At 39.2% G+C, this 11,112-nt stretch overlaps 1 long non-coding RNA gene across 1 annotated transcript; it reads left to right on the forward strand.

The window, feature by feature from the left end:
* Nucleotides 1–9,628: 9,628 nt before the first annotated feature.
* On the forward strand, nucleotides 9,629–10,842 carry LOC145063657 (uncharacterized). Its single transcript, XR_013688034.1, has 3 exons — nucleotides 9,629–9,693; nucleotides 9,793–10,005; nucleotides 10,788–10,842. It is a non-coding gene; the product is annotated as an uncharacterized LOC145063657 (long non-coding RNA).
* The last annotated feature ends 270 nt before the right edge of the window (nucleotides 10,843–11,112 follow it).

Genomic DNA, 11,112 nt, shown 5'->3' on the forward strand with positions numbered 1-11,112 from the left:
TAAAGAAAAAGGATGGTTCACACCGGATGTGCATTGATTACCGAGAGTTGAACAAGTTGACGGTCAAGAACTGTTACCCCTTATCGAGGATCGACGATCTGTTCGATCAGCTGCAGGGATCGTCTTGGTTCTCCAAGATTGACTTGAGGTCTGGATATCATCAGATGAGAGTGCCCGATGAGGATATCCATAAGATGGCGTTTAGGACTCGTTATGGGCATTATGAGTTCGTGGTGATGCCTTTTGGGCTCACCAATACACCAACAGCGTTCATGGATCTCATGAACAGAGTATGCAGGCTGATGTTAGATTGATCAGTGATCGTGTTCATCGACGATATACTAGTGTATTCAAGATCCGGAGAGCAACATGAGGAGCATTTGAGAGAGATTCTTAGAGTTTTGAGATTGAAGAGGCTTTACACAAAATTCTCCAAGTGCGATTTCTGGTTATGAGAGGTCCAGTTCTTCGGGCATCTTGTCAACCAAAATGGGATATTGGTCGATCCGGCTAAGATTGAGGTTGTGATGAGTTGGGAGGTGCCGAGATCCCCCACCGAGATTAGGAGTTTTCTAGGGTTAGCCAGCTATTACCGGAGATTTATCAGGGATTTCTCTAAGATTGTCGTTCCTCTCACCAGGTCGACCCGGAAGGGCGTGGCTTTTATGTGGGGTCCAGAGCAGCAAACCTCGTTTGAGACTCTTCGCCAGAGATTATGCGAAGCCCCAGTGTTAGCCCTTTTGGAGGGTATGGAGGATTTTGTGGTGTACTATGACGCATCTATATCGGAATTGAGTGCGGTGCTTTTGCAAAGAGGGCACGTGATAACATATGCATCTAGGCAGCTGAAGCCTCATGAGTCGAGGTATCCCAACCACGATTTGGAGTTGGGGGCAATGGTGTTCGCCCTCAAGATATGGCGTCATTATTTGTATGGGGTTCAGTGTACCATATACACGCACCATAAGAGTTTTGAAGTACTTGATGGATCAACCCAACCTGAACATGCGTCAGAGGAGATGGTTGGATGTGGTAAAGGATTATGATTGCGAGATCTGGTACCACGCGGGAAAGGCTAACATTGTAACCGATGCCCTGAGCCGCAGGGCGGAGAGTGCCCCGATACGAGACATTTGTATGAGGATGACGGTGATGACTCCGGTGTTGGATACCATACGAGAGGCCCAGGCAGAGGCTGTGAGACTAGAGAACAGCAAGAGAGAGTGGATAATTGGGCAGGTATCTGAGTTCGTTACTGATAGCCAAAGGCTTATGACATTTCAAGGTCGGATTTGGGTGCCATTTGCGGGCAGGGTACGTACCACACTGATGGAGGAGGCGCACAGATCGAGGTTCTCGATCCATCCCAAGGCCACTAAGATGTATTTAGACCTAAAGAGAGAGTATTGGTGGCCCCTTTATGAAGAGGGATGTTGCGTGGTTTGTTGAGAGGTGCTTGAACTGGCGCAGGGTTAAGGTCAAACACCAGCGTCCTTATGGCAAGTTGTAGCCACTTGAGGTTCCCCAGTGGAAGTGGGAACATATTCTTATGGATTTCATCACCAAATTGCCGAGGACCACAAGGTGTGTCGATGCAATTTGGGTGATTGTTGACCGACTGACGAAGAGCACTCACTTCCTTGCTATCAGTGATAGCTCTTCCGCAGAGAGGCTAGCGGAGATATACGTGAGGGAGGTGGTGTCGCGCCATGGCGGAGATATACGTTTCTCTTCCAGGTTCTGGAAGAAGTTTCATGAGGAGTTGGGTACAAGGTTGCACTACAGCACCGCTTACCACCCACAGACGGACGCGCAGAGTGAGCAGACGATTCAGACGCTCGAGGACATGCTTTGAGCATGTGTATTTGACTTCAGAGGAAGTTGGGACACATGCCTACCGTTGGCTGAGTTTTCCTACAACAACAACCATCATTCGAGTATTGGTATGCCTCCCTTTGAGCTTTTGTATAGGAGGAGATGTCGGACTCTCATCTGCTGGGGAGAGGTAGGGCAGCGAGTGATGGGTAGCACTGAGATAGTGCTTCAAACAACCGAGCAAATACAGCAGGTCAGACAGAGATTGTTGACATCTTAGAGTCGTCAGGAGAGTTATGCGGTTAGGCGACGATCCGAGCTTGAGTTTCAGGTTGGAGACTTCGTACTCCTGAAGGTATCTCCTTGGAAAGGAGTGATCTGATATAGGAAGAGAGGCAAGCTGGGGCCTCAGTACATTGGTCCTTTCAGGGTGACCACAAGGGTGGGCAGGGTAGCGTATCGTTTAGAGCTACCTGCGAAGTTGAGCGAGATACATGATACCTTCCACGTGTCTCAGTTGAGGAAGTGTATAGCCGATGAGATGGCGGTAGTGCCGCTTGAGGATATTATGGTGGATGTGAGTCTGAATTATATTGAGAGGCCGATCGTAATCTTGGATCGGAAGATCAAGGTTCTAAGAAACAAGGAGGTGCCCTTGGTTCAGGTCCAGTGGCAACATCGGAGAGGATCCGAGCGGACTTGGGAGCCGGAGTTGGAGATGCGGGAGCAGCATCCAGTGTTATTTGCAGAGAGAGACTTTTGAGGGCAAAGTCTGATTCTAGTGTGGGAGAATTGTAACATCCCGAAATTCAGGTATATTTCCTTTACCCTTCATCTTTTCCAAATTGTCAGGTTTAGCCCCTAAGTGAAAAATGTTGAAAATGAGTATGCTGGGTGTACTGAAGGGTACGTTGCGCGTACTCATGCGCTTATTATGGACATTGACTCAACTAGGTACGTTGGGCGTACCAAAGTTACACTGAGCGTAACTGGCTCAGATGCAAAACCTTAAATGTGACTTGAGAACTATAAAAGGAATGATATCGTCCTTACCCCAGCCACCATATTACAGAGAGTGAAACCCTAAGAGAGCAAAACGCTGTTATAAGCCTTTGTGTGTGTTCAGAAGCTTGAAACTGCCATTTGGTGGTGGTGAAGAAGAAGAGGAGGCCATTTTGGAAGTTAGAAGTTGGAGGACAAGCTTAGATGTGAGTTCTACAGAGGTTGGAGCTTCACTTGGAGGTAAAAAGCTCAAAGCTTTCCTTGGCATCTTTGATTTGTGCTTTATGGACCCATTTTTAGGGTTTTTTGCCCCAAGGTGGAGACTTTATGAGCAAAGGGTCTCCATAAGCATAGATTTTCCCTATTCTAGTGTAATATGTGTTGTAGCTCCATCAAAATCCAATCTTGGATGTTAATAATAAGTCATGCATGAGATAAGGGCTTAATGAGGAAAGAGGAAAGGTGTTTGGAGTGATTGGTGACCTTTACAGCCATGTAAAGGCTTAAAGGTTTCGAGTTTATGAATTAAGTGGCCTTAGAATAGTCAGATCTGGAATTGGAGCTTATGTCTTAACCGTTTAAGACCAAAAATCAAAAAGAGTATAAGACTGGGACTTACGTTGGGCGTAATCCCAGTACGCGAAGCGTAAGGGGTTGAGCTCCCCGATTCCGTGAAGCATCCGAGTACGCCCAACGTATAGAGTTGTTACGCGCTGCGTACTCCGGAGGGTTGACCTTCGTTTACTTTTAGGGTTTAGTCAATATTGGGACCGTTAAAGCATTAGAAGGGTAAAATGGTCTTTTACCCTTCTGAGAGAATTTAGAGAAGGGTAAGTCTTGCCTTTGAGAGCTGTATTGATTATGAGTATTTATTTTAGGTGATTAAGCGGAGGCTAGATCTGTATTTCGAGTTCGAGATTTATCCGAGTTACCCGTGGTGAGTCTTCTCACTATACATTCCCTAGAGTGGTATCTATCTGCAAACCGGAGGGTCTTGTCTGTGATGTGTATGTGTATGTCTGAGATTTATGTGCATTGTGTTATATGTATGGTATGTGTTATATAGACCGGACCATAGGGTCCAATGATTCAGATCGGACCAGAGGGTCCAACGATTTAGACCGGACCGGAGGGTCCAACGAGCTAGACCGGACCGGAGGGTCCAACGAGCTACGGGACTAGAGGGTCCCCGCTGAGACACATTGGTCGGAGGGTCATACCGAGTTATAGCCTCGAGGGGCTTATGTGTTGTATGTGGTATTTGTTTGATTAGTGTCTAAGTCCATAACTATTTTGGTATGTACTTGACCCGATGGTGCATGGTCCTTTTGGGTTGCCTTCACCAAAGCAACTTGATTGGAGAAATAAATAGAGAGAGGTTATTATGATTTATTAATATGTTATAAGAATAATATATTAAAGGAGAAATCATATTTATTTAATTAATATTGGTCAATAATTAATTAAGAATTAATTTTGTGATCAAGTGTAATTAATTAAACTAGAGGGGCTGAATTGTAATTATGTGATAGTTACAAAATAAGGTAAGGATTATCTTAAATATAGGGTGAGCGAATTTAAGGAGATAATGCCTTATAATTCGACTAGGATAAGGGTTTCTAAGACTTATCTTATGGTTGCTTGGTGGGCAAGCAACTAGATAAGGATAAGGACTAAAACCCTAATCTTTACACCTATATAAACCCCCTAAGGCTCATGAATTCGTCTAACCCTTCACAAGAAGTCCTAAGGACGAATTCCTACCTCTCTCCTCTCTCTTTATACCTTCTCCATTTGCTCTTGGTGTTTGTAAGCCATTAGAGGAGTGACACTTGTGACTCTAAGCCTTCCAAAGTCAATTCAAGGAGGAATTGGGATTGTTATTGCTACATAACAATCAAGGTAATATCATAAACCTAATTATATGTTAATATCGATTTCCATATGTTAGAATTAGGGTTTATAGTCTTGGATTCAAAGCATGTCCAATAGAGAAACCTAGATCCAAGCATTAGGGTTTGTATGAGCACATAGGATGTCTTATGACTAAAATCCATCAGTGGTATCAGAGCCTTGATTGGTTTCTATTGTATTGATGCTTGATATGTTTGAAAAAATTCGATTTTTGGTGTTCTGCTTGATGGGCTCGGCGAGTCCCACTGTGGACTCGGCGAATTGCCCTTACTCGGCGAGTTCCAGAGGGTGACTCGGCGAGTCGGTGCGTCAGACAGAGTTATATATGGGATTTCTTGCTGTTTTTGCTTTGGGATAGTTATATTATCATGTTAGATCAATATTAATCTGATTATATGATATATTTGACTATATTTTGATCTAATTGAAGATATTTATCAATTAATAAGATAATTGTTTCCTTATGTGATAATTGTTTAAATTAAATTGATAAATTGTTTTGTAAGAAATCATTAAATAAATCAAATATGGATAGTTATGTGATTAATTGTTAATTTAGATTATTTGTTATTTGAACCTTGTTGTTATGAAAAGTTTCATATTTTCCCCTTAGGTTTTATAGTTTAAATTTGAACCCAAAAGTTTTGTTGTTTTGAAATTTAAATAGTTGAAACCATAATGTTTTGAAAAAGGTTTCAAAACTTGCCCTCAAGTTTTGGAATTTAAATTTTGATTAATAGTTTAACTTTGATGTATATTTAAATTCTAAACCCTAATGTGTTGAAATGTTTCAAAACTTGCCCTCAAGTTTTGGAATTTAAAAGTTGATTAAAAGTTTAATTAGGAATGTTAAATTCTAAAACCCTAGTATAGTTTTGAAAAGGTTCAAATCACTCCCTTATGGTTTTATTAATTAATTAAGGTGTATAATTAAAAGAGATTTAATAAATCCATAAAAGTTTAGGTTTACAATTTAATGGAATTAAAAGTATAATTGTTAAATTTGACCACCTAGCTTTTTGAAAGTATAAAATACACCCTATACTATATATAACATTAAAAGTCTAACATTATATATATGTATGAGTAAAAGTCAGTCTTACCGTTAGTACGCCTCATTCACGAAGCTGGTCTATAAGGGCTGTTTAAGGAAATTGCCTATAAAATGGCGATTGAATGGGTGTCCACTCTTACCCACCGCACTCTTGACTAGTGGAGGGTCGTTAGCCGAACGGGTAGGATAGGACGAAACCTTCCATTATAAGTATAATGAATTATTAAAGTAACTAAATGTTTTCATAAAATTCCCAATCTTAGTTACTTAGGCAAAAGTGAATTGATGCAATTCCATGAAATTACACTTTGTGCCCTTGCGAAGACGTTAGTGGAGCGTGTGTGGTTTACCGGCACACTAAATGGTTCTAAGCAAAGGTAGCAAAGGGTGACTCAATGTTTGTCATGGTTCGGTGGAGCGTGTGTGGTTTACCGGCACATCGAATAGGTGACTGTAACATGTGAGGGCACCATGTAGTTTGCATGGTTATTCACACCCGCTTTGTGATCCTCGGCATCCCAGTCACAAACAAGAGGGGCATATCGAGATTTAAACATGCCATTGAAAGTTCAATGTATCTCAAAGGATCTAGGAGTTTTCATAGGTTTAAAACTTAAATTTCTTTTCGTTTTTCGTGGTGGAAATTAGTGAATCGTCATTCACTTACCTTCAAATATTCTGCAATTAGGGTTACGACATCCCTCTCCCGAGTTGTAGAATATTGTGTTGGGTCCTAGCCTTAATATTTCATTTGGGTGATTCACTAAGGACTCAATCTATCAACTAACTTGAATTTGTTTTTCTCCCGTTTTATAGATGTCAAAGTTCGACAACTATGGTCTTCTTAAATCCCGTGGAACAAGCATTCTACATGAAGATGGTATTCCACGATTCAATCGAGGAACAAGAAATCATGCTTCACTTCCTCCTCCTCCTATTGTTCTCCCCAACCCACAAGATCGAAGAATTGAAAGGTTCAATATCACTAAAGCCCTATTGGAAATGAAACATGAAGATGGTAAACCCGTGTGTGCCCACGTTCTAGGAATGAAATCACACATTGATAGGTTGATAATGTTGGGTGTGTCATTCCCAAATGAGTTGGCTGTGAATTGGGTTTTGCAGTCACTTCTTGAATCATATAATGAGTTCAAAAGAAAGTATTATATGATGAATCATGACGACAACCTCATTGACCTAACTTACATGCTCATTGCTGCTGAATCAGAAATGATTTGGCGAAGCAATGGAGCGTATTTGTTGGAAAAGTGGACCGACCATGCTTCCGAGGACGTTCTAGGAGAACCGACCTACGTTTACTGCCAAAAGAAAGGGCGTTGGATACAAGTCTGCCCAAAGAGCCTGAAGAGTCCAGAAGATGGGAGAGTCAAAGACTATGGCTGCGCTTCAGGTAAAATCCACTATCTAACTCCATTAAGTTCCTATTCATTAATTCTTAATACATAATGTAATAAGATTGCATTTGAATGTTTTACAGGATCGGTGAAAAGAAAGGAAGCTTGGTGAAAGAGCAAGATGAATCTAATCACAAGGAATGGATCTTGATCGCATGGACTTGAAGATTAGATTTTGAGCTTAGATAGTTATGATAGAGTTGTTAGAAATTTTTCTTTTGAAATACATAGTTTTCAATGGATTTTGCATTGTAAGGACAAATGTTTTCTGCTGCTTTTATAAATAAAATAAATTTTCGTTTGACTTATTTATTTATTTGTTTATTTTCTTGCAATGAAATCATTATGAAAATTGGTGTTTGCATATTCCTACAACAAATGGATATGATTCTTATTTATGGAAAAGTCGAGAATTTACCAAATAGGGAGAGTTTCTCATCGCCCAAGTTTCAATTGGACAGAAATTTGGAATCATGCAACTTGGTTGCACGATGAATGAGAAATTTCATATTTGGAAATTAGACTAATTCATTGACAAAGTGTCAAGTGAAGGACTTGGAGATCGAATACACAAAGTTGCGTGTTAATCAAGTCCACCATAAGAGTAACAATGATATTCGTCATGATTTACTAAAGGTTTAGTAAATATGATTATACTTACAAGATTAAGTGTGATTATAAATTGATTGAAAAAAGTTTAAATCAATAGTAGAACGAATAAGAAGAATCAAGTAGGCAGAAAGATAAAAGTTTCTCCATTCTAAGAAGAAGGGAGAGTGCCTTTTATGCTTTATGATAGGTCTTAATGATTAAGAACCATATCTCAATTGATCCTCTAAGTGAGTCTTAGTACAATTGTATGCTTAAGAAGAGAAATCAAGCATTGAAGAAATGGTTAAATCAATAAGTCAATCATACTCCCTTCCAATAACAAGTCTTAAAGTCAAGATTGTGACATTGAGTGACAAGTATTAAGAAGGTTTATAACATTCATTAATTGTGGAAAGTTGTGATGTCTTGGATAAGACAAAGACCAACTAGGACCAAAGTTATGAAGTGTTTTGTCTTGATAAAAGCTACACTAACTCTTGAATATTTGTTTGTCAAGAAATGTTTATTGACAAGAGAATCTTATATGTCAAGGAGTCAGTGGGAGTCTTAATGGTCTTGAAAGGTTTCAAGAACAAATCAAATAAACCGTATTGATCATCACTAGCACACGAGTTGAGGTTTACAACCTATCGTGTTGACATTATTTTGTTTCTGTGCCAATCCAATCGAGTTAATTATGCATGTGAGTTCTATGAGTTCTCATTTTGAATGCATAAAAGGCAAAGCACCTTAATCAATGAAAGGTACATTGATAGGAAAGGGTGAGCTGCTTAACTACTTGGAAGACATGGTGGGCAGCTGTGCTACCATAAGGCAAGAAATCAAGATTAAGAAAGTTCGATCCATATGAGTTTGAATTTGTCGTAAACTTTGGTTTTGACAAATTCACATGGATAGGAACACATACACCGTTTAAATCTAAGTGTCATAAGATTTCCTCCTTCATGAAAATGATTATGAGGAAATGCTTTCACTAAGAAAGATTTTTAGAAGATAGTGATTGTAAAATTTCATTCTCGAATTCGATTATGGTTACGGTCACTACTAGAAAAAAGACCTTTAATGACGCGCTTTTTACGACACGCGATAATTAACGATACGCAAAAGGACGTGCCCTTAAAATAGTGTCATCTCTCCAAAAAATTTAAGGATTTACGTCACGCTTTATTGCGTGCCCTTAATTTAGTGTCTCAAGAAAAAAAAATTAAAAACACGGAGGGCGCTTTATCTTAAACGCGCGTCGTCTGTACCTGTCGCTTTATAATTTTAATGAAACGCGCTTTTAGTAGACAAGGGGGGAAATGAATTCCCCAAAATTTTGAAAACCCGCCTTTTTTTTCTATCTTCTATCTATCTTTCATCTTCAACCTAACAAGGACGAGCATTGCACTCTTGATTTCCCTAACTCTTTCTCATTTTCTGATTCAAACTTGAAAGAATCGAAAAAAAAATCTATCAATTTTGAAGCCTAAAAAAAATCTAACAAGGACGAGTATCCATCGATCTGACTTCCAAAAATAGAGGGCATCGATTCCACGTCTTCTGGGGTTGGGAGGAAGGAAAAACTGTTGGTCCCGTGTTGGTTTTGTGATGTTCAATCGAAGAAAAGGAAATCAGAATCGACGAAAAAGAGACCGGCTGGCCAGGTGCGTTCGTCGGCCCTTGTGGACTTAGTTTAATCCCTCCGCTCCTTGTCAATATTTCCTCCACCGCCTCTCCCTGTTTGCTCTACCTTCGAAAAAAAAGGAGGGCAGCCGTCGTGACGGTGCTGACCACCGGAAAGTGCAAACGAACTCGATTAGGGCATAATGCAATCATTACAATCGATTGCAGAAAATGAGAAGATTTAGGGTTTTTTTTGGACCAGTGGAATACTTTCAGGTTTCATCTTAACTCCTTTTATTTTATTTTCTTTCTTTTCCTTTCCTTCTGCCATCTGCTTCCTTTCCCCACCTCTTCTTTCTTATTTGGATTCTCCAGGCGATATGCTACTGTGGCGATTCAGTCGGTGGCGGGTCAGCCTCAATTTCATAACATTTTAAGGGATTGCTGTTGGTGTTTATCGACGGTCGTGGTGGGTCGGAGGTGCCATGGTGATGTGAAGAAATAGAGAAAAAGGAATATAGTCATCACTTCCTGATACTGACGACGATCCGTTTTCTGCATTAGCCAGATTGAATGACTTCAAAGGAGGTTCGTATTTGCTGTAGCATCATCTCATTATATTGATTGTTGGAAATGATAATTTATTTTGTTGACATTTTAGTATTTATAGGGTTAAAAATATAACTACTGTTGCAGTGTTGATATATATATATATATATATATATATATATATATATATATATATATATATATATATATATATATATATATATATATATATGCATCATTGTTCGAACGCTCAACATCAAATAATATTACAGTATCTGAGTACAATTCTCTAAATAAGCCACCAATGGGTCCAACTCATTTGAAGCACACTCATAGTAATTCACTGTTTTTTATTTAGAGAATTAAATAACATGGGTGAGCTTTTCTTTTGTATGTTTTTTTATCCCAATCAATGAATGGATTTTTCCCCTGTATACGTTGGGCATCTTTCTTTTCTTTATGTATGACAAAGTGATCAAGCATAAAATCAGGGTGCAACTGGCAACCAACATGAACCAAATAGCAGCAACAACAAATAAGAGATTTAAGAAAACAAGTAATAATTAGTAATTAGGAGGGTAGGCTAGAGGAACCGTTTGAAACAATATAATAAAAAAATTTCCAGAAGAGTCACAGCTTTGGGATACTTGAAGTCTTCTTATAAAAGATAACAATAGTAGTTTTGATTTCCCTGGTCATCAACTTGAAGTCCATTTTCTACCCACTTCAATCTTTTTTAATGTGTGATTATGTTTTGTTTTTAATTTCTTGAATGTGATTTATTGTAAAAGATTTTTTTTAATTGTGTAATTTTGTTGCAGTTTTATACACAACAGTACCAAGGCCATCGACTACTTTTGACATGTTCCCTTCTTGGCCTATGACAGTTCATCAAACCCCAAGAGTAAGTCTTTTTTCCCTTATAATAATACCCGCTTCCCTGTTTGAATACGATTGGAAAGAGATACTCTATTTATAGTAAAATGGTTCCATGTACAGGTAGGTACTTGCTGATATGGTTCTTTTTGCTCAACCTCCAAATCTGGTCTCATGTAAGCAATAGGAAATAATCGTGAAGAAAATTTGATTTTAACAGTTTTGGACCAAACTGCCCCTCCATACTATTTTTATAGTTAAAAAATTTGA

Source organism: Lactuca serriola, chromosome 7, assembly GCF_051521515.1.
Source record: "Lactuca serriola cultivar US96UC23 chromosome 7, Lser_US96UC23_V15, whole genome shotgun sequence".
NCBI lineage: Eukaryota > Viridiplantae > Streptophyta > Magnoliopsida > Asterales > Asteraceae > Lactuca > Lactuca serriola.